The 23,600-nt window shown below is 43.5% G+C and overlaps 1 protein-coding gene across 9 annotated transcripts in view; it reads left to right on the top strand.

The window, feature by feature from the left end:
- APBA1 (amyloid beta precursor protein binding family A member 1) overlaps window positions 1–23,600 on the top strand; it is a 180,450-nt gene that overhangs the window by 83,831 nt on the left and 73,019 nt on the right. For 8 of the 9 annotated variants that reach the window (XM_029055285.1, XM_029055289.2, XM_029055293.2 and 5 more), the window contains one exon: window positions 3,933–4,081. The gene's annotated coding sequence lies outside the window, so the exon portion shown is untranslated. Of the gene's footprint in view, window positions 1–3,932; window positions 4,082–19,988; window positions 20,052–23,600 lie in introns of those variants that run through there. The other variant, XM_039910790.1, reaches the window with a different exon arrangement.

Genomic DNA, 23,600 nt, shown 5'->3' with positions numbered 1-23,600 from the left:
GCATCTTAGAGGGCAGGCTACTCTTTCACCAGGAATAAGGAGGCCACTCTTAAGGGGGAGCTACATGAAAATGAAGTTTTGTGCTCACTCTGGAGCAACTTTTAATTGGTAAAACACCCTAGAAGGGGGCTTCTGCTGACATCTCTAAAGCCGGTGGGGAAGATGGTGGGTAGGGGAAAGGGAAATTGAGGCAAAGAAATGTAATCCTTAAAAGAAAAAACACAAACTATTAATTTCAAGGCGCATTAGGCCTACAAAAGGAAAAACAATGCCATTTTTTTCCAAATGAAGGAGAGTAATTGGGAGTAAGCAGAAGAGTTTTTGAGAAAGGAGTGGCAGGCAAGGACATGTTTGAACTGTTTAGGAGGAGGAAGGGTAGTGGTGAAGGTGAAGTTTTAGTAACTCTGAGGTGAAAGAACCAGAAGATCTTAACCGACAAATTAGCTTTTGGGATGGACCGCTGTAGATGCAAATAATCTGTTTTTATTTTTTATTTTTTTTGTTTGTAGTGCAGACCACAGTTGCCCACTACACAAGGGCACTGGGGATGAGCGCCTTCACAGCTGTTTGAGCTGGATTTCCAGATTTGCTGATCCCAGGTCTCTGTGCAAGGCCTGAAAGTTTCCCATCATAGCTGGAAAGACCATGGAAAGGACCAAAATACTGGCTTTCTCCCAGTTCTCATCTCCCTTCAAATCCCTGTCCCCATTTTGCCCCCTTGCTTAAATTGAGAAGTTGGCCCATATGGTATAGACCTTTTCTCTGGGTTTTCCAAGCATCTTCAGGTAAAAATCAATTGGGATTCCTGCCCTGAGAAGCCTACAGTGTGTGCAGATTTGGTTAAAATGGCACTCTAGTTATGCTGTTTTGTTGAATCTTTTGTTCAACCCCTCTATTTTTTGCTTTACTGTAGAAAATATTCATGTAAATGATTTTAAAGCAATTGATCCTTCAGTTGAACCATCCACTAATGTTTACCGGAAAACCAAGACTGTCTCAAAGTGGAATGATTTTCTATTTAGAGATGTTTCCATTTATAGATATCTAATGTTTTTTGAGTATTTGAATCTTTGTTTAATTATGGCCATGGGATATTTGCCTGAAGTTTGGCAAGCAGCTTGGCCTAGTGGATAGAGCATGGACCTGGGAGTCCAAAGGACCTGGATTCTAATCCCAGCTCTGCCACTTTTCTGCTGTGTGACCTTGGGCAAATGGCTTGACTTTTCTGTGTCTGTTACCTCATCTGTAAAATGAGGATTAAGACTATGAGCCCTATGTGGGACATGGACTGTGCCCAACCTGACTAACTTGTACCTACCCCAGCACTTAGAACAGTGCCTAGCACATAGTAAGTGCTTGACAAATGGCATTAAAAAACAATATTCAGGATCTTCCTTTAGAAGTCATCTGTTCTTGCTGTTTATTCTCTACCAAAGTTATAACTGCCTGTTGGTGACCCCATATGAGTTGTGACCCGTAAAGGGTTGAGATCTGTGAACAGATGAATTCTTAAGAAACAGTGATCCTGTCTTCATGCAGATGTCCCTGCTAATGAATAAAAATAAATAGAAAACCTACTTATGGGTGAATTCTCCCTTCATTTCCCCTTCCCTGAATACTTATTTTTTTCTCTTTACAAGTAGCTCTTTATGCCTTTCTCAAAGCTAATCGTTTAGTGGAGAAGCGGTGGCAAAGTTTCTAAACTGAAATGATATGTTTTTCGGCAGAGGAAAAAAAAGAGAGGAAATGATTTGACCGTGCCATTCTGCGGTAGAGCTGATGGGAGGTGTCTGACTTGGGTGGCTGATTCCTGGTTGTATAATGTCTGAGCGTCTGCAGAAGGCTAGGTGCTGACAGAGTACAAAGGACTCTTTCACAAAGGGGCCCATGTAGCAGGGTAAAGAGCAATCCAGGCTTGGAAAATGATTTTAAAACTGTCTTGTGTCCACAAGTGTTTTTAGCTACCCCCAGTTTTCACTTTCTCTCCTTGGTCTTCCCCAAAGTCAATTTTGCACAGACCCTCTCTCCCTATATATCTAACATGTATAAGCATTTAGAACACCCCACCAGAGACAAAGACACAGCATGTCTCCAGGTACGCCCACTGGGAATGAAGCTTTGGAAAAGAGCCTCCGTTTCCACAGTCTGTCACCTGGCCTACTCATAGGTGCCTGTATTGAGAAAGTGCCATGCAACTTCAAGCCCTCTTTTACTCCACTTCAAGCAGAAAGCAGACCTAGTCTACTTAAGGGAAATAACACTTTTAGGTAGAATAAATAATAATTCTATGCTTCCCCACCCCTCCAAGAATATGGCTTGTTTTGATACCCCTTGTTGATGTTGGGGTAGGGGTGCTTACTAAATGCTAATGAACAGTTCAAACATGTTAATGAATAACTTCCCCCTCTAGACTGTAAACTCACTGTGGGCAGGAAATGTGTCTGTTATAGTGTTATATTGTACTCTCCCAAGCCCTTAGTACAGTGCTCTGCACACAGTAAGCGCTCAGTAAATTGACTTCTTTGGTGGCAAAGGCAAATGAGTAAACATCAAGGGCTCTAAAATAAATTATTGGCCAAAATAGATCTATGACAGTTTGGAGAAACTGCCTGTGATTTCCACCTCCTCCCCCCCAGCCCCATCCATCTGGGAGTTTGAATACATTCATGGGTGACTGATCAAGACAAGGTTATTACAGAGAAAAAGCAGAGATGTCAGGAGGTACATCCTAAGCAAAAAGATGGATGTCAGCAAAACAACCATTGCACTGTTCCTCCCAGGATCATGTGGCATCTCTGTTCAAATGAATCCTATTTATTGAGTGCTTACTGTGTGCAGAGCACCGTAGTAAGCACTTGGGAGAGTACAATACAGCAATAAACAGACACATTCCCTGCCCACAATGAGCTTACCATCTGAAACAGAACATTGGACTGGATGGACTGATGCTCTGTCCCAGTGTGCTATTGCTTCTGGGTCTCAATTTTACAATTTTATCTTCTCTGCTGCTGGAAGCAGAGCCTCATGCAATCCAATAAAAATACCATCAGTAATGGAGATGCTTCACGTTGTCATTGCTATCATCAACAGCTGTTTAGATAGCCCCCATTCCCCCTTGTGTGCATGGCACTGTTCCCCATGAAACCATGAAGTTATATGGACTAATAATGATATTTATGAAGTGCTTATCGTGTGCCAAAGCAATCAGATCAGTCACAGTCCCTGTCCCTCATAGGGATCGAAGTCCAAGTGAGAGGGTGAAGGGGTATGTAATCCTATTTTGCAGATGAAGAAATTGAGGCCCCGGAGAAGTTAAGTGACTTGTCTAAGGTCACCCAGCAGATATGCGGTGGAGCCAGAATTAGCACCCAGGTCTTCTGACTCCCAGTGCTTTGCTCTTTCCACTAGGTCATATGGCTATTCTCCCCCTCCTCCCCCCGCCCCCACATATAGTCTAAGAGGTTGGGAGAATAGGTATCTTATGCCCATTTTATAGATGAGGAAACTTTAGCACTGCCCACGGTCACTTGGCAGGTCAAGAGCAGGACCTGGAACTAGCATCTGGGTCTCCCAACCCCCAGTCCCATGCATTTTCCTCCAGACCACTATATCAATTAGACGTGGTCCCGGCTCTTCGAAGTCTACATTTCCAGTCTATATAGAGTTATTAATGCAATTAGTCAAAGAAAACTATTGGGGCGGGAGAAGGGAATTGTCAGTCAGTCATATTTACTGCGTGCTTATTGTGTGCCAAGCGCTGTACTAAATACTTTGAAGAATACACTGTAACAATAAACAGACACATTCCCTGCCCACAATGAGCTTACAATCTAGAGGGCAATAGGAGAAGTACTTGAGATTTTCTTATTTTCAGTGCACTCAGTTTTCAAGCCCTGTTATTGAACAAACAATCCTGTTGCTTCTTGTTTCAGATTTTCTGTCTTTTGGGATGGTGACACCCTTGGTTCCTGAATGAATTAGTTCATTTAGTGGCTCATCTTTAATGTAAATTTACCATTATCATGCTAAACAATTAAACAGCTGTGATATACAAGAAGACAAGTGTGCAGCGAATTCAGAGGTGAGCTGAAACTTTGGATGCTAGTATGTTTCTTGAAATGTTCTGTTTTTTTCAGGATATATTTGCCCTGGAAACACATCGATATTGTTGGTGCTACAAAATGTATTTGACCAGGTCAGAGAGATGAATGCATCTGGAGAAGTATGAAGATTCAATGCTCTCTGTAGGGTTTGAACATTCTTCCACTCCCCTGTCACCCTTGTACCTTCACCCACTTGACTAGAAGGACCAGGTCCACTACCTTGGATTTCTCTCTAGACTGTTAACTCGTTGTGGGCAGAGAAGGTGTCTACCACCTCTGTTAGATTGTACTCTTCCAAGCACTCAGTACAGTGCTCTGCACTCAGTAAATACAGTTGATTGATTCTAGAGGGGGATGTAGACATTAATATAGATACATTATGGATATGTACATAAGTGCTGTGGAGCTGAGGGTGGAGTGAATAAAGGTGCAAATTCAGTTGACTGATTGATTTCCTCCTAATCTGTGGCTCAAACCCTCCCCGGGTTTCACTGGCTCCTTGATTGATTGAGTAATTGATTGCAGCCCCTCTCATCAGTGCCGTTAAGCACTTGTTATTCACCCCACCCTCAGCCCCACAGCACTTGGGGCTACAGCAGCGTGGCTTAGTGGAAAAAGCACGGGCTTGGGAGTCAGAGGTCATGGGCTCTAATCCCGGCTTTGCCACTTGTCAGCTGTGTGACTTTGGGCAAGTCAGTTCAATTCTCTGTGCCTCAGTTACCTCATCTATAAAATGGTTGTCCCACTTGTGAGCCCCAAGTGGGATAACCTGATTACCTTGTATCTACCCCAGTGCTTAGAACAGTGCCTGGCACATAGTAAGTGCTTACCAAATACCATTATTATGTATGTAATCATTTATATTAATGTCTCTAGAAACAATCAGTGGTATTATTGAACTCTTACTCTGTGCAGAGCACTGTTCTAAGCGCTTGGGAGACTACAGTATAATGGAGTTGGGAGGCACATTCCCTGCTCACACGGAGCTTATAGTCTAGAAGGGGATACAGGCATAAATATAATAAATACTATTATTATTCATTAATATGCATTATTATTAAATACATTACAGATGTGTTCTTAAGTGCTGTGAGGCTGAGGGTGGGGTGAATAAAGGATGCAAATCCAAGTTCAAGAGCGGTGCAGAAGGGAGTGGGAGAAGAGGAAATGAGGGCTTAGTCGGGGGAGGCCTCTTGAAGGAGATGTGCTTTTAATAAGGTTTTGAAGGCGGGGGAGAATTATTGTCTGTCAGATACAAAGAGGGAAGGCATTCTAGGCCAGAGGCAGGATGTGGGCGAGAGGTTAGCAGTGAGATAGATGAGATCGAGGTACAGTGAGTAGGTTGGTGTTAGAGGAGCAAATTGCGCACATTGTGTTGTATTGTCTTCCAAGCACTAAGTACGATTCTCTGCACACAATCAAAATTCAGTGAATACCATTGTCTAATTAATTGATTGCCCCTGATCCTGGCTCTGTTGTCACAGCAACTGTCTGAGAGATGGCACTATTTCTAGTTCTGTAGTTGTGTCATTGTCCTCTGAGTGGTCTTGAGTCTAGGTTTGCATGCTAGTCCTCTTGGGTCTAGGCCTTCGATTATACAGGACACTTCCCTTTTCTCAGCGGTCTGGCCCAAAAACATTTATTACTTTTGCTGAGCAGCCCAACTGTTTCTCTTTCTGATAGGTCTTTCCAAACTAACCCTTTGATTATCATTACTGTGATTATTGTTATATTATTATTTTTGTCATTTTTGATAAGCCCTTACTGTGTGTCAAGCACTGTTCCAAACACTTGGGTTGATACAAGTTAATCAGGTCAGCTGCCATCCCTGTCCCACGTGGGGCTCACAGTCTAAGTAAGAGGGAGAACAGACATCGAATTCCCATTTTTACAGATGAGGAAACTGAAGCACACTGAAGTTAAGTGACTTGCCCAAGTTCACACAGAAGGCAGCTGGAAGAGCCGAGTTTAGAACCCAGGTCCTCTGATTCGGAGGCCCATGCTCTTTCCGCTAGGCCGCGCTGCCCCTGAATCTCTAGTTCATTTGATGGCTCTTTTTCCACATCTGGTATTGTCCTCTTTAATCCTTCTTTTCCTAAGGTCATCATCTTGGGCCAGTGTTCATAATAATGTTGGTATTTGTTAAGTGCTTACTATGTGCCGAGCACTGTTCTAACTGTAACTAGGTAACTAGGTAACTGAGGCACAGAGAAGTTAAGTGACTTGCCTACAGTCACACAGCTGACAAGTGGTAGAGCCAGGATTTGAACTCATGACCTCTGACTCCCAAGCCCGTGCTCTTTCCACTGAGCCACGCTGCTTCTCATCAGTTCTGTTCATCTGTTCCTACAATATAATCTGCTGTCCCTGACTTTACCTAGCGTCCACAGAGAAAAGCTCAGTTTAGCTACTGGATGATGGCAAGACCCTTTGGTCAAAAGTGCCCTATTACACACCCAGAGTTGTTTATTAAAAGCAAGGGCCATAGTTTCTTGGTTGCCTCTGGGACCTTATACTCACAGGGAAAGAAGTTTAGCTGGAAGAAAAATGTCCTCTCCCTTCCTTGCCACTTTTTTTAGTCATTCAAAGGTATTATTTGGGACTGTATTGCTATCACTTCGAGGATCCCAAAATGTGTGCTTATATGCTACACCTGAAGGATGCTTTCTCTATCAGTATCATCATGCTGTACCTAAAATATTTGTTCACAAATTCAAAGAGCAAGGGCAATAAATAGAAGGCTCTGAAACTCAGAACGTCAAATTATAGTTAGAACATAACTGAAATAACGGACAAGCTGGTGGACAGCATCCATCATGAGTGGAGAGTCAGATTAGAAGCATTCAGAAGGCTCAGGGGGGTGGGGTGAGGGGGGATTGTGGTATTGCCTTTAACATCAAGAGAGTCAAAACTTGCTCTACAGCCCAGGAAATACAAGGTCAACAGATAAAAACACATCTAAGTTCAAATGAAAAGAATAATAATGACAACATGGTAGGAGATGATAATTGACCGAGAAACTGGGAATCAAAGATGGATGAGCTCCTCTTTGGCCAATTTACCAAAGGGATAGTGGATTAAACGTGGGTGGTAATGGAGGGTTTCAGCTAACCAGGTATCTGTTGGAAGTGTGCCACAGATCATCAAGCAGATTTTTGTGATTGCACTGGGGACTATCTCTTTGTGCAAACTCTAGAGGAATCCATTAAGGCCAATGCCCCCATTGATTTGATACTTATCAACGGGGAGGAAGCAGTTGGGAATTTAAAAGTGGATGAAAACTGTAGTTTGATCACAGGATGATCAAATTCAAGGTCCTGGGGGAGGCGAGAGAAAGAAAATGAACTTCAGGAAAGCAAATTTGAGGAGGCTTAGAGGACTAATGGGACGAATCTGCTGACAGGAAAGTCGGAAAGGCAGAGAAGTAATGATGATGATATTAAGAGCTTACAGTGTGCCAAGCACTGTGTTAAGGTGCCAGGATATATGTAACTTAATGAGATCAGAGACCATCCCTGTCCCACTTCTCTGTGCCTCAGTTCCCTCATCTGTAAAACGGGGATGAATATTGTGAGCCTCATGTGGGACAACCTGATTACCCTGTATCTACCCCAGCACTTAGAACAGTGCTCTGCACATAGTAAGCACTTAACAAATACCAACATTATTATTATTATTATTATTAATAGAACAGGCCGGCTGGCTGTTCTTCACAAAGATGGTTCTTCAGACTCTGAGATAAACTCTACCAGCATACCAAATGGTCAAGAAGGTTAAAGAGAATACTAAATTGGGTGAGCCCAGTGCTCTACAGAGATCTTAAGTGTAATGGGAAAACTTCATAAAGTCAAAATTTGACCCGATCACTAAATAATTGTATAGATAAATGGTACAATTTACTGGGACAAGATTGAAAAGGTTAAAGCCAGAAGGGAGAATGCAGCTGGCAGGAAACAAAGTCTACTGAAGATGGAAAGGGGAAGCCAAACTAGAATAGGGAAAAATAGGACATCAAAGAAAAATCAGGAATTCAAGTCAGTAGGGCTTCATGACCTATATGTCCTAGGGTACTTACGGAATTGGCAGATTGGCTTACTTAGCCAATAGCCATTATTTTTTGTGAACTGGAAGACAGAAGAAGGCCCTGAGGACCGGAAAAGAGCTTTATAAAGGGCTAAAAGATGGACTGGGTAATTACAGGTTAGTTAGCTTTGCATCGATACTTGGGAAGACACTAGAACAAATCATCTATCGATCACTTTGCAACCAGTTAGGAGAGCACGAAATTAGGAAGCAGCCAACACAGCTTTGAGAAGAGTAATCAGGCCAAACCCATTTCATTTCAGTGATGATGAAAATGACATTCTGCATAGGCAAGAGAGAAGCAATAGGTATAATTTGTCTAGACCTCAGTATGACATTTTAATTCCATCCCATTTAACCTTTGCATCCACAAGCCAGGAAGGTGTGATTCGATCATATTGCTGGCTAGGGAGTACACAGCTGGCTAGAATAATGTAAGGCCTGTAACTAACCTAGCACATGATGGTCCACAAAAATCAGCAAGGGACAGCCTCCTTGCTGACTTCCGTGCCTCCTGTCTCTCCTGTCTCCAGTCTATACTTCACACTGCTCCCCAGATCCTTTTTCTAAAAAGAACATTCAGTTGATATCTCCCCAATCTTCAAAAACCCCCAGGGGGTTCCCATCCACCTCCACATCCAGCAGAAACCCTTTACCACCAGCTTTAAGGCACTCAATGGGCTCTCTCCCTCCTACCTTACACTGCTGATTTCCAAAGGCAACCCAACCCAGGCACTTGGCTCCTCTAATGCCAACACCTCGATCTCCTCTATCCTGCCACCAACCTCGCCCTGTACTCCACTGGACCTGTAACTCCTTTCATTCAATCATATTTATTGAGCCTTCCCCCTTCATATCCAACAGACCACCACTCTCTCCACCTCCAAAGTCCTCCTTAAACCACATGTCCTCCCAGAGGCCTTTTTTTTCCCCCCTCTTTTTCTATGGTATTCGTTAAGCACTTAATATTTGTCAAGCACTATTCTAAGCTCCGGGGTAAATACTAGGTAATCAGATTGCACACAGTTCCTGTCCCACATAGGGCTCACAGTCCAAGTTGGAAGGAAGAGGATTTAATCCCCATTTTACAGATTAGGTAACAGGAATGGAGAAGTATAGTGACTTGCCCAAGGTCACATAGACAGGTGGTGGACCTGGGATTAGAACTCAGGTCCTCTGACTTCTAGGCCTGGGCTCTTTCCACTAGGTCATGCTGCTTTTCTGACTAAGCCCTCATTTCCCCTACCGTCTCTCCCCTCTGCATTGCATATATACTCAGATCTTAAACATGTGGGTACAGATCTGCCCCACACAACTTGCATGCATACCTTTGCGCTCTGCCATTTCTCCCTTCTATTATTTATTTTAATAATCTGTTTCACCCTCTAGACTGGAAGGGGACGTGCAAAGGGAAAATAGAGATAAGGATGTTTCTTTCTTAGGGAATGGAGAGGCAAGGTAAAATGGCTCCGATTTGCCATTCTTAGTCACCAGGAATTTTGCTTTTCAATAGATCTCATAGACCCTTTCAAAGGCTTCCTTTCCTTCCTTTCCTTAGAAGCATCATAATGCAGAGTAATTAAGATTTCAGTACCAGGAGAAAAGGTCACTCAGGCATCTTGTGAAATGCCATAGCTTGTTAATACTTGCTGAAACAAATCAGGAAGAATTATTGATTGTGAAACTTTGCAACCAAAAGGTAAAAAAGTAAACAGATTATATTAATTAATATATTTTGTTGTTCAAATTATCGATGTTAAGCAGTTAGGCTCCACGGGGTTGCATTATAGCTCAATTAAGTGCACTTAAACTGGGTTTTGTGTGTGTCTTCAGCCACAGTAGGTGGTGTATTAACAATGATCTCCGCCATTGAGACGTGTTTAAAAAAAGACCTCAATGTTTCTTCCTGTGTGAAACAGAGTCAAATATCTTCAAGATATCTATCTGAAAAAAAAATGGTATAGAAATCTAAAATCTAGCCCTGCTATTTATTGGGTAATAAATCAAATTCCAAGCTGTAGAAAATGGGAAATTCAAAATGTGAAATTGCTAATATTAATGAGGGAGGAGGCAGCCCCCTCTCCATCTGACTTTCCCATTGATGTAGGTGCACACAGTTTCAATTGCACAGTCACCAGTTCCCGGGAGCACTGCACTTCCATGTGCCCAGTGAGAACCCCCCAAACCCAGTAATAATTATGGTATTTGTTAAGCGCTTTCTATGTGCCAGGCACTGTACTAAGCCTTGGGTAGATACAAGATAATCAGGTCCCACATGGAGTTCACAGTCTAAGTAGGAGGGAGAACAGGTATTGAATCCCCATTTTGCAGATGAGGGAACTGAGGCACAGAGAAGCAAAGTGACTTGTCCGAGGTCACACAGTAGACATGCAGCAGAGCCAGCATTAGAACCCTGGTCCTCTGACTCCCAGGCCCGTGCTCTACCCACTAGGCCAAGCTGCTTCCCAGTGGTGGTGTGGGGTTCTTCCGTTATCCTGGGGACTGCTAAAGGAATCCAGGATTCCCGACAGCCTCGCGGGAACTGCCCCAAGTGGTAAGCGCCCCCAGGGCAATTGGCCCCAAGCCAGACTGGTTCCTGATTTGGAAGATCCTACGGGGGACTGGATCCGTTTCCAAGAACCGTCCATTCCCCTCCACAATCCTCCCCCTCCCCAACTCGCCCCACACCCATCCAACTTCTGCCAAACCTTTGGCTGGATCCGATCCTTCACAGGGCTCTGGCAGTTTGAGAACCATTAACATGGCTTCAGAGTAGTGTGTTGTGGACAGAGCACCGAGGGCCACCCCAGAGGTGCTGGATGGGTGGCAGATTCACAACCCGAGCATAGCAGTGACATTGATAATAGTGATAAATATGGATTTTGTTAAACACCTACTACGTGCCAGATACTGTGCACGGGTTGGGGACGGATACAAGATAATCAGATCCGGCATAGTTCCTGTCCCTCGTGGGCCGTGCAGTCTAAGGGGGGAGGGAGAACAGGCATTTTCTCTTCACTTTACAAATGAGGAAGTGGAGGCCCAGGAAAGTTAAGTGATTTGCTCCAGGTCACACAGCAGGCAAGTAGAGGAACTGGCATTAAAACCCAGATCTCCTAATCCCGGTCCTCTACCCTTTCCACCAGGCCACGCCGCTTCTCACTCTCATGGCAGCCCACCGATGTGACACTGTTGTGGGCAAGTAGCACAGGAGATAAGTATGAGCACACAGGGTTCAGGAATGACATTTAACACTGTTGTGCCCATTGCAGTGGTGAAGGGTGTTTTTTTTCATGGAATTTGTTAAGCACTTACTACATGCCAGGCACTATACTAAGCGCTTGGGTAGATACAAGCTAATCAGGTTGGACACACTCCCCGACCCACAGCTCACAGTCTTAATCCCCATTTTGCTTATGAGGGAACTGAGACACACAGAAATGACTTACTCAAGGTCCCACAGCAGACAGGTGGCAGAGCCGGGATTAGAACTAGGTATAAGTAAGTACAGTGACGATGATGCTGTTTACCTTGTCATTAAAAAAAAATCCATTTAAATTGAAAGAAAGTTAGTCTTTCAATGGTAAAAGAAAGGAAAGAAGTCACCGAAGGAGAGAACATTAGACAAATGTAAGCAGTGGCTCAGAAAGCAAGTAGATGATCCAGTGAATAAGGATGGTTTATTGAATGGATTATTAAGGATGGATTATTAAGGATGGATTATTGAAATAAGAACCCCAGTGTAGTGTAGCCTCAGTTTTGCTACACTTCTAGATTAACTGTGGTGAAATGAGTCATGACTGGAAAAAAAGAACGTCGACTTCCCACTGCCACAGAGAGAGGGCTATAAACATTGAGCTCTCTATATTAAAAGCCTGGAAGGAAAAAGGAGCCCAAACCTTTTCTAGTGCATCTCTATTCAGAGCTCTTGAAATCAGAAGGGTCTGTTGTTATCTTTACAGGAGAAAGGAAATTCTCTATACTGAACTACATTGCTCAGAAGCAAAAAACATACAATCATCCGGTCCTCCACTGTACTTTAAAGATTGTCAGCTAAGGTCATCACATTGTTGGAGAAATTGCCCTGAAGAGCCCATTTGTTTTTAAATGGCTTTCCCTTTTAGTTTCTATGAATAGGCCTCCCATCCCTGGCCAGTCGAGATGCATTCCCCTGCACCATTATTATGAACAAAAATATTTCCTAAGCAGTGTGTGCATTAAGTACTAGGCTGGCATTAGGTTGCATTAGAGTCCATGTCTTTTACTTCTAAAGAAGTAGAAAAAATGGGGGGGAAAAGCCTCAAATGATAAAAGGAAAGACATCACTTGTGTCTCCGTGCTATGGAGAGTCAGGTTTTGGGAGTTTACTTATCATCATTGTTATTGTGGTATTTGTTAAGCGCTACTTATGTTCATTCAACTCATTCAGTCATTTATTGAGCACTTACTGTGTGCAGAGCACTGTAGTAAACTCTTGGGAGAGTGCAGTGCAACAGTAAATAGACACAGTCCCTGCCCACAATGAGCTTAGTCACTTAACTTCTCTGTGCCTCAGTTATCTCATCTGTAAAATGGGGATTAAGACTGTGAGCCCCATGGGGGATAGGGATTGTGTCCAACCTGATTAGCTTGTATCTACCCTAGCGCTTAGAATGGTGCTTGACAAATGGTAAGCACTTACAAATACCACTATTATTATTATTGTGACTTTATTGCTGAATTGTACTTTCCAAGCACTTAATACAGTGCTCTGTACACAGTAAGCTTTCAGTAAAAATGACTGAATGAATGAAAGTATGACTTGTCCAAGGTCACACAGCAGGCCACTGGCAGAGCCTGGATTAGGACCCAAGTCTCCTGACTCCCAGGCCCGTGCTGCTTTTCACTAGACCATGCTACTTCCCAAAATAATTATAATAGTCATAGTATTTGGTCAGCACTTACAGTGTGTCAAACACTGGTCTAAGCGCTGGGGTAGATACAAGTTAATCAGGTTGGACATAGTCCCTGTCCCCCATGGAGCTCACACTTCAAGTAGGAGGGAGGACAGTTATTGAATCCCCATTTCACTGTTGAGGAAACTGAGACACAGAGAATTTAAGTGATTTGACCATGGTCACACAGCAAGCAAATGACCGAGGTAAGATTTGAATCCAGGTCCTCTGACTCCCAGACCCGTTTTCTTTCCAAGGCCCCAGTGCTTCCCAAAAAGTGAATTAAATCCTTGATAACAGCACAAATGTAGCAACATGCGAAATATGTCTTCTGGTCAGCTTGTGCTGGATGTGGTGGGGAAGGAGTCAAATCCATCCCTATATTTGTCACTATCTATTTTTATGGGAAAAGGACATCACATCAGTAAATCAGGGGTATTTTCAAACCCTTTCTGAGCACAGAACACTGTTGTAAGCACTTGGGAGAATGCAATACAACAGAGTTGGTAGTCACATTCCCTGCCCATAATGAGCTCGGAATCATACACTGATTTTCCCTGTGACCTTGAAAAAAATCACAATCAGTCAATCAATGGTATTTAATAATAATAATAATGTTGGTATTTGTTAAGCGCTTACTATGTGCAGAGCACTGTTCTAAGCGCTAGGGTAGACACAGGGGAATCAGGTTGTCCCACGTGGGGCTCACAGTCTTAATCCCCATTTTACAGATGAGGTAACTGAGGCACCGAGAAGTTAAGTGACTTGCCCACAGTCACACAGCTGACAAGTGGCAGAGCAGGGATTCGAACCCATGACCTCTGACTCCAAAGCCCGTGCTCTTTCCACTGAGCCACGCTGGTATTTGAGCGCCTACTGTGTCCAGAGCACTGTACTAAGCGCTTGGGAAAGTATAGGGCAACAGAATTATCAGACACATTCCCTGCCCGTAACAAGCTTACAGTCTAGAGACTGCAACCTTCATTGTACCTGCAAAATAAGAATAATAACGGCCATGCTATTGTTAACTTGTAGGGATGTTGAGAAGAAAAATGTATAAAAAGTGCTTTGAGATTTATAGTATGAAGATGTTCTGTTAATGCATGCTATCACTGCTACAGTCAGTTCCGGATTGGTAGATCTGAAATATGGAAATAGCACTCATAGGTACTTGAAGGCGCTCCACCAGAGAATTGAGAGAGTAGAAAAACCTTCAGAGGACTATAATATCTCTCTGTTGAGCCACTTCCTTTCTAAAGAAATCTTCAGTATTAGTTGTGAAAGCTTATGTAGATTGGATCAGATGGGATCCAATTATAGAGAAACCTTAGCTCAAAGCTTCAGGAAAATAGTTATTTAAATGGGATTTTCTTAAATCATGCTTTTTTCTGGCCCTATCAGAGAGGTTTTGCATGGAAGCAAAATGAACTGCAAAGGAGATGGCCTTTAATTCAAACTTTGAAAAAGACCAAAATACCTAATAGCCTGGAAATGCTAAAATGAGATTTTCTCCATTTGTGTCTGTTCTCTCTGGAACCCTTTAATCTAGCCCTCATGATTTTCCCAGCCAGAAAAGAAGTTGCTATGAAAATCACTTTTCTGGTGGTCATTACATCTTTCCAGTGTGCAGTTTCCAGTGTCCATTTCCTTCTCAGAGATCTCAGAATCCATGGAGAAAGCTTTTGTTTTTTGTCAAGAGGGATTTGTCCTTTTGGGGGCCTGTAAAGTCAATCCTCAAGACTCCAGATTTTGGGTTTTCCCCAGGTGAGACCTTTGAGGTTGGTTAACTTTAAATTTTTTTTATGGTCTTTGTTAAGCGCTTACTATGTGCCAGGCACTGTACTAAGTGCTGTGGTAGATACGAGCTAATCAGATTGGACACAGTCCCTTGGCCCACATGGGGCTCAAAGTCTTAATCCTTGTTTTGTAGATGAGGTAACCAAGGCAGAGAAAAGTGAAGTGATTTGCCCAACCTCACGTAGCAGACAAGTGATAGAGCTGGAATTAGAATCCAGGTCCTTCTGACTCCCAGGCCTGTGCTTTATCCCCTGGGCCACACCGCTTCTCTGTGAAATGTGAATGATGCTGTCATAATGATCTATCAGTCAATCAGAGGTACTTCTTGAGCACTCAGAAGAGGAGGAGAAAATCCAGCTCTGGATTGTTGGTGCTACAAGATAAATGTACGATAGCTATTGTTGTCTAAATATGTAATTTAGAAGGAGATTTTCATATCTAAATTGTCCTAAAATGACACTTTTTAAGTTTGTCACAGCAGAGAAGCCAATTAATGAGTTCTGCAGACAAGTTATTTTTGGACCCCAGGATGAGTCTCTTGACAGAAACGTGTGAGGAAAATTGTACTACTACTGCTTGGGCTACTTCTGTTCTGTGGGGGAAGAGAAGTTATGAGCTGGACTTGGTTCCAGTATTATGTTTTATTTGTATTTCTCAGATTAAGCTATCTTCTCTCTTTCTCTAAATAAGTGAATCATTGTCCTTCGTATTCTAAAATGGCGATGTCCCGGAGATTGAATTTAACCCTGCAGATAGGGAGCAACCAAAAGGCTGATGCACACACAAAGACTGTTCCCCGTTGTGTTGATAGTTTGTTGTTTGCAGTGCCTCCTGTTGTTTCTGGTTTTGCCTTAAGTCTTCTGAACTTGAAGATGTTTAAATGGTGAATGTGTAATCACTTCAGTTGTTACATAATTGGCCTTGCTTGGTGTATTTCAGTTCCTCTACTAGACCCATTCACTTATTCATCCTTTATAATAATAATAATTGTGGTATTTGTTAAGCACTTATTTTGTGCCAGGCACTGTACTAAGCGCTGGTGTGGATCCAAGCAAATCGGGTTGGACACAGTCCCTGTCCCACATGGGGCGCACAGTCCCAATCCCCATTTTACAGATGAAGTAACTGAAGCACAGAGGAGTTAAGTGACTTGCTCAAGGTCACACAGCAGACAAGTGGTGGAGCCGGGATTAGAACCCAAAACCTTCTGACTCCCAGGCCTGTGCAGTATCCACTCTACCATGATGATGATTATTATATATGTGCATATCATATAGATATAATTATAGGTGATATATCTATTTTATCTTTGTTTATGACATTTGATATCACCCCACTCCCAACCCCGCAGCACTTACATATATATATATCTTTATATACTATAAATTATTTATATTACTGTCTGTCTCCCCCTCTAGACTGTAAGCTCGTTATGGGAAAGGAACATCTCTACCATCTCCATTGTATTGTACTCTCCCAATTGCTTAGTGCAGTGCTCTGCATATAGTAAACCCTCAATACCATTGATTGATTGATATATTCAATACGTTCTTGGAATATCAATAAATTCTATGACTTGATTAATTTGTTCAAACAGCAGAACAGCCTGAAATGTTGGCCCAGATTTATTGATGTGGTATCCCAGCCCTGTCCCAAATTAACGTTTTTTTTCCCGGTACATTCTTGGGCTCATATTGAGCGCATAGTGTTAATCAAGTCACTGACTTGTAACTGACTCTCATTATCTTAGGTACAGTATTGTGTGTGTTGCCATACCCAAGAAGCCTCCAATTGCTCACTGTTTCATTCGCCACTTTACATCTTCTGCTCTTATCACCAAGCACATTTTTCATCATAATTACTTTTGCTATTTAATTTTACAAAGTTTTTAATGCTATTTGTTGAGCTCTTACTACGTGCCAGGTACTGTACTAAACAGTGGGGTAGATACAAATTAATCTAGTCACAGTCCCTGTCCTACCTAGGGTTCACAGACTTAATCGCCATTGTACAGATGAGGTAAGTGAGGCAAAGAGAAGTGACATGACTTGCCCAGGGTCACACAGCAGACAAGTGGAAGAGCCGGGATTAGAATCCAGGTCCTTCTGACTCCCAGGACTGTGCTCTATCCACTAGGACACAGTGCTTCTCATTCATTCCTTCAGTGACAAGTATTGAGTGCCTATTGTGTGCCAAGCATTGAATTGAGTGCTGGAGAGAGGTACAAGAATGATGATTAGAGCACACAGAGGGCATGCAATCTACAAATATTTGAGCTGGGGTAACTGGCAACAGGCATCAGGAAGGATTGAAATGATATATATAATATAAATATCAAGGTAATATAAAGAGTATAAATATAATCACTCACCCCACCTTCAAAGCCTTACTGAAGGCACAGCTCCTCCAAGAGGTCTTCCCTGTCTAAGCCCTCATTTCCTCTTCTCCCATTCTCTTCTGCATCACCCTTGGCAATCTCATGTTGGATTTGCTCCCTTTCTTCACCCGTCCCTCAGCTCCACAGCACTTATGTACATATCCTTCATTTACTTGTATGAATCTCTTTCTCCCCCTCTAGACTGTAAGCTCACTGTGGGCAGGGAACGTGTCTACCAACTCTGTTCTATTGTACTCTCCCAAACGCTTAGTTTAATGTACTCTACACACTGTAAATGCTCAGTAAACGTGATTGATTGGGTGATTGATTGAAGGGGAACAGGAGAGCACCGAAACCCAGAGGTGGACCCCTCAACAGATATTTAAAAAGAGATTCTGTAATTTGGTTTCTCTTGGCACTATTTAGCAGGCACCCATCCCTCCCCTCTGCCCACTGCTTGAGGAAGGGACGTCCTTATGGGTATGTGACAGTATGGAGACTCTTATATTTCTAGACAGAGCTAGTTTAGTGCAGAATCCTTCCCTGGCATCCACGCCCCATCTTTGCCCTTCTTGCCCTCCCATGGTTCTTTCCGATTCTCTTTCTCCACAGCTCCCTGGTGGTGCCCCTGCCCCCCATTCCTGCACTTCCCCCACCTACCTTTTTCACTGGCTCCAGGCCCATAACTGGCAACATCTGGCACAGCCTTTTCTGCTTTTTCAATTAATTTTGTCATCCTCTTCTCCTTCTCTGCCTCATAGGCTCCCCCTGATTGGACCAGAACAGGCAGGGGAGAAGGTCTGGAAGAAGACTGCTGCCACCCTCCGTCTATCACTGTTCAGTCTCGTCCTATCCCCATGCCTGTGGTGGGCTTGAAAAGCATGGGCTGTAAAACAGGGAAGGGGGAGGCAGAGGCAAGACAGATTTTAAAAGGAAGTCACACAGGGCAGTTCCAGAAATGTGTGCCGGCTGATTTGGTGGGGGGGGGGGGGGGGCAAATGGTAAGAGTCCCTCCTCCCCCCACCCCCCATCACAGCAAGGGTTGGGAAAGGCAGAGTTTGGAGTACAGGAGCAGTGTGGTCTAGGGGAAAGAGTACAGGCCTGGGAGTAGAGCCTCTGGGTTCTAATCCCAGCTCTGCCGCTTGCCTGCTGTGTGACTTTTGGCATGTTACTTAATTTCTTATGCCTCATTGTTTTCATCCGTAAACTGTTCTTCCTCCTCCATAGGCTGTGAGCCTGTAGTGGGACAGGGACTGTGTCCATCCTGATTAACTTGTATCTACCCCAACACTCAGAATAGTGCTTGATACATATTATTTATTATTATTATAATGATTATAATCATCATTATTACAGGGGTGTGCATGGGAGCTGTGAGGAGAAGAAGGTTTAGATGGGCCACTGGGGAGCATAGGGTGGGCAAGTACTAGGGGAAAGGGTCGAGGTGAGGGCAGAACTTACTGGGTCACATGCGTGAGAAGCCATACCAAACTTGGTTTGTCCAGGAAAAAGAAGCTACCCTATCCTGAAATCATCCCTCAGCAATCTTCTCCCTTACTCTCTACCCTGAGTTCCCCGCTCCCTCATAAGAAATGGAAGAGAAGCAGCCTGGCCTAGTAGATAGAGCACGGGCATGGGAGTCAGAAGGACCAGAGTTCTAATCCTAGCTCCACCACTTATCTGCTGTGTGACCTTGGGCAAGTCACTCCACTTCGATGAGCTTCAGTTCCCTCATCAGTAAAATGGGGATTAAGACTGTGAGCTCCACATGGGATAGGGACAGTGTCCAACCTGATTAGCTTGTATCTACCCCAGTGCTTAGTACAGTGCCTGCAACATAGTAAGTACTTAATTGCCATTAAAAACAGAACAAGCGAAACCTTGCCTGAGAGCAAATTCCTCCTCTAGGACTTGGAATGATTGCTCACCTGAACACTTCTCACCCCAGAGCTCACCAGCAGAAATGCCCTCCACCCAACACTCTGGTTCGTGCTCTCTAGGAGCATTTTTTCCCCTGCTGCCCAAATAGATGCAGCTTGGCCTGGCATAAAATTTTTACAAGGAAATAGATTTTCAGTGCCAAGATGCCTTGCCCCTTTTGATTATCTTTCCAGATAAAGACCCCATCATCCAAAAGACCGAAATGGGATTTTGTTGCTTCCAACAATTCGTAGGAAGATCATTTCTTTAAAACAATTTCCATAATTAATCAAACTCGGAGAAGGAAAAAATTTAATCAGAGGATAGTTCACTTGGCTATTCAGTCTCTGCTTTCTCTTTCCTCTTGTGTTCTTTCGATATTTGTGTTTGGAATGAGAGAGCCTTTGGTTTTGGAACCTGGGCAGCTACTGCTAAATCCTGCAGTAAAGCCAGAATCCTGGTTTGGTAACAGCTTATTTGTTACTATAGAAATAAAGGTGATACTGCAATCTTAGGAGGTCATAGACTGTCCTCAGTTCTGGGGCAGAACTCAAATTAATGGGACTGGTGTGTGGGTGGATCAAGGGCAGTATGCGAGGCCCTTAGAAATATGATTTTGCTGCTGACTCCAGTAGGAGGAGACAACAGACCAGAAGACAGAAACTGAAATGATATTTTTGAATGAGAGTGTTCTTTTTCAAGTGTGCTTTTTTCAGGAATGGATGAGTTTTCAAGTGTGCTTTTTTCAGGAATGGATGAGTTCAAAGAACACTTTACCTTGGTTCAGGAGACCTAAAATGCCTATAAAATCCACATCAACCCTTCCCTAAGAAAAGGGTAAGCAAAATTAAATGCATTCAAATGATTAAAAAATTGAGAAGAACGAAGACTTAAAGTGCAAAACTGGGCTTAAAATGGACCCATTAAGGTAATTCTAAAGGTGGTAGATGTTTGTGTTCCTTAGCACTCTGAGTAGAATGTGACTCAAAAAGATTTACTATATTTATTCACATAATTACCTGCACTGCGTGCACCCGCCCTCCCCACCCCAAATTGTTGAGGAGGAAATAGAAGATTATTTTTGTAAGCAGTGATAGTGGCATCCTCCAGGGTAGAAAGAAGGGTCAGAATTCACTAATGTCACGTTACAGTCTCGTGCCGTGAGAACTTCTGCTTTAGAATGTGCAAGCATATGCTGAGGTAGGAATAAGAGAAATGTCAGAGTTGCAAAAGCTGCAGAGAGATTTATGACTGAAACGTGAATTCTGGGGTAGGAAGCATGGGGAGGTTGGTGGGGGTACTAATTCATCAAGTGCCTGTTAATCCATCAATCAATAGTATTTACTGAGCACTATACTAAATGCTTGGGAGAGTACAGTGTAACAAAGTGGGTAGACATGTTCCCTTCCCACAACAAGCTTGTTGTATGCAACAGTTGGGAGTGACCTCTTACCTTTCTTTTGCTTTTCCCTCCTTTCCTCCTTTTTTTCTCTCTAACTCCGCTTATTGTTAAACTCCCCGAGTAATAGCCACTCCACTTTTGTGGGATTGCAAAAAGTGAGGCAATTATGTGAGTAAGTATGGTAATTAAGCCTTGACATTTCCCACTTGTGTACCCACCATGGGCATCTAAAACTAACTCCCGAACACAAAGTCTGGCTCCAGACATGTGGTCATTCTGAGGCAGAAAAAAATTGCCACCCCTTCTTAGAGTGGCTGCCTTGACATATGTGACAATGTGTGCATTATGCTGCCCACGCAGGGTAACATGATGATGTCATTCGAAACATTTCATTGAGCCCCTCAGAATCTATGCCAAGAGTAAAATAATAGTAAAAACAAATGATAAAAGCAAACTACAACAATTTTAATCTTACATTGTATTAAGCACTTGGAAGAGTACAATATAATAGAGTTGGTAGACAGGTTCCCTGTCCACAAGGAGCTTACATTCCAGAGGGGTAGACAGATACTGATATTACTAAATAAAGTATGGATATGTATGCGAGTGGTGTGGGGCTGAGGGTGGGGTGAATATCAAGTGTTTAAGAGGTATAGATCTACATGCATAGGCAACAGAGAAGGGAGAGGGAGTGGGGAAAAAGAGGGCCTAATCAGGGAAGACCTCTTGGAGGAGATATGATTTTAATAAGGTTTTGAATGTGGGGAGAGTGATGGTCAGTTGTATAAGGCAGTTCCAGGCCAGAGGGAGAGGACATGGGCAAGGGGGCAGTGATGAGTTAGGTGAGTATGAGGTACAGTGAGTAAGTTGGTGTTAGAGAAGCCAAGTGTGCAGGCAGAATTGTAGTAGGAGATCAGCAAGGTAAGGTAGGAGGGGGTGAGCTGATTGAGTGCATTAAAGAAGTCAGTGGTAAAGAGTTTGATGTGGATGTGGACAGGCAACCATTGGAGGGTCTTGAGGAGTGGGGAAACATGGACTGATTTTTTTTTTTTTTTTAAGAAAAAGGATCTGGGCAGCAGTGTGAATTATGGACTGGAGTAGGGAGGATTTGGTGACAGATTGAATATGTGGGTTGAAATGAGAGAGATGAATTGAGGATAATGCCAAGATGATGGACTTGTGAGACAGGGAGGATAGTGGTGGTGTTTACAATGATGAAAAACACGGGGAGGACAGGGTTTGGATGGGAAGGTGAGGAATGCTGTTTTAGACATGTTTTGTTTAAGGTGTCAGCAGGACATCCAGGTAGATCTGTCTTGAAGGCAGGAGGAAATATGACTGCAGAAGAGAGAGGTCAGGGCTGCAGAGGTAGATTTGAGAAGCCATGGGGGTGAATAAGTTATCTGAGGGAGTGGGTGTAGATGGAGAATAGAAGGGGACTCCTACAGTTAGGGGGTGGGAGGAAGAGGAGGAGCCTGCAAAAGAAACTGAGAAGAAGCAGTCAGAGAGATAGGAGGAGAACCAGGAATGGACAGTGTCAGTGAAGCCAAGGTTAGATAATGTTTCAAGGAGAAGGAGATGATCTTCAGTGTTGAAGACAGCTGAGAGGTCAAAGAGGATTGGGTTTCTGTAGAGGCTGTAGGACTTGACAAGAAGGCAATCATTTGTGACTTTAAGGCAGTTTCCATGGAATGAAGTGAGTGGAAACCATATTGGAGGGAGTCAGGGAGAGAATTGGAGGAAAGGAAATGGAGGTAGCGGGTGTAGACAACTCACATTTTGAGAGGGACAGAAGAGGGAGATGACACGATAACTGGAAGGAGTTTTGGGTTCAAGGGAGGGTTTTCTCGGGATTTTTAGATTGTGAGCCCCACAAGGGACAGGGATCGTGTTTAATTCCCACCTGTGTATTTTCTCACAGTGCTTAGCACACAGTAAACATTTAATAAATATTATTATTACCACTATATGAGCATCTTTGAAAGCAGTGGGGAAAAAGCCATTGGAGAGTTTGCAGTTGAAGATGGCAGACAGGGGAGAGAAGGGAAGGGGCGAGTGTTTTGATAAAATGCATAAAGATGGGGTCAGAGGCGTAGGTGGAGAAGGTGGATGTTGAGAGGAGACGGGAGATCTATCTCCTCTTGAGATATTGCCGGGCAAGATGGGAGAGTCGAAGAAGGGGCAGGAAGAGGGAGGGACTGGAGAGGAGCAGGAAGATTTTAGGGAGATCACGTCTGATTGTTTCAGTTTTATCGATAAAATTTCATCAATCTGGAATAGCTTCAGTCCTGATCCCTTGGAGAGGCTTCAGAGACATTAATTGTCCCCTCAGAAACTGGGGAAAGCCACACTGCCACTGCTCCAAATAGCCACATAGGAACATTTGAAACTTTAAAGACCCAATTCCATCCCCCCCTCCCCTCCATGCAAATCATAACTATGAGGTACACCCTAATTCCATGGGGAAGCAACATGGCCTGTTGTAAAGGACACAGGTTTAAGAGTCAGAGGACCTGTGTTCTAATCCCAACTCTACCACTTGACTCAGTGGAAAGAGCACGGGCTTGGGACTCAGAGGTCATGGGTTCTAATCGTGGCTCTGCCGCTTGTCAGTTGTGTGACTTTGGGCAAGTCAGTTAACTTCTCTGTGCCTCAGTTACCTCATCTGTAAAATGGGGATTAAGACTGTGAGCCCCATGTGGGAGAACCTGATTACCTTGTATCTACACCAGCGCTTAGAATAGTGCTTGGCATATAGTAAGCGAAGCAGCGTGGCTCAGTGGCAAGAGCCTCAGCTTGGGAGTCAGAGGTCATGGGTTCGAATCCTGGCTCTGCCACTTGTCAGCTGTGTGACTGTGGGCAAGTCAGTTAACTTCTCTGTGCCTCAGTTCCCTCATCTGTAAAATGGGGATGAAGACTGTGATCTTCATGTGGGACAACCTAATTACCCTGTATCTACCCCAGCACTTAGAACAGTGCTCTGC

This window comes from Ornithorhynchus anatinus, chromosome X5 (genome assembly GCF_004115215.2).
Source record: "Ornithorhynchus anatinus isolate Pmale09 chromosome X5, mOrnAna1.pri.v4, whole genome shotgun sequence".
NCBI classification, from domain to species: Eukaryota; Metazoa; Chordata; class Mammalia; order Monotremata; family Ornithorhynchidae; genus Ornithorhynchus; species Ornithorhynchus anatinus.
This window is presented reverse-complemented; position numbering and strand designations above follow the sequence as displayed.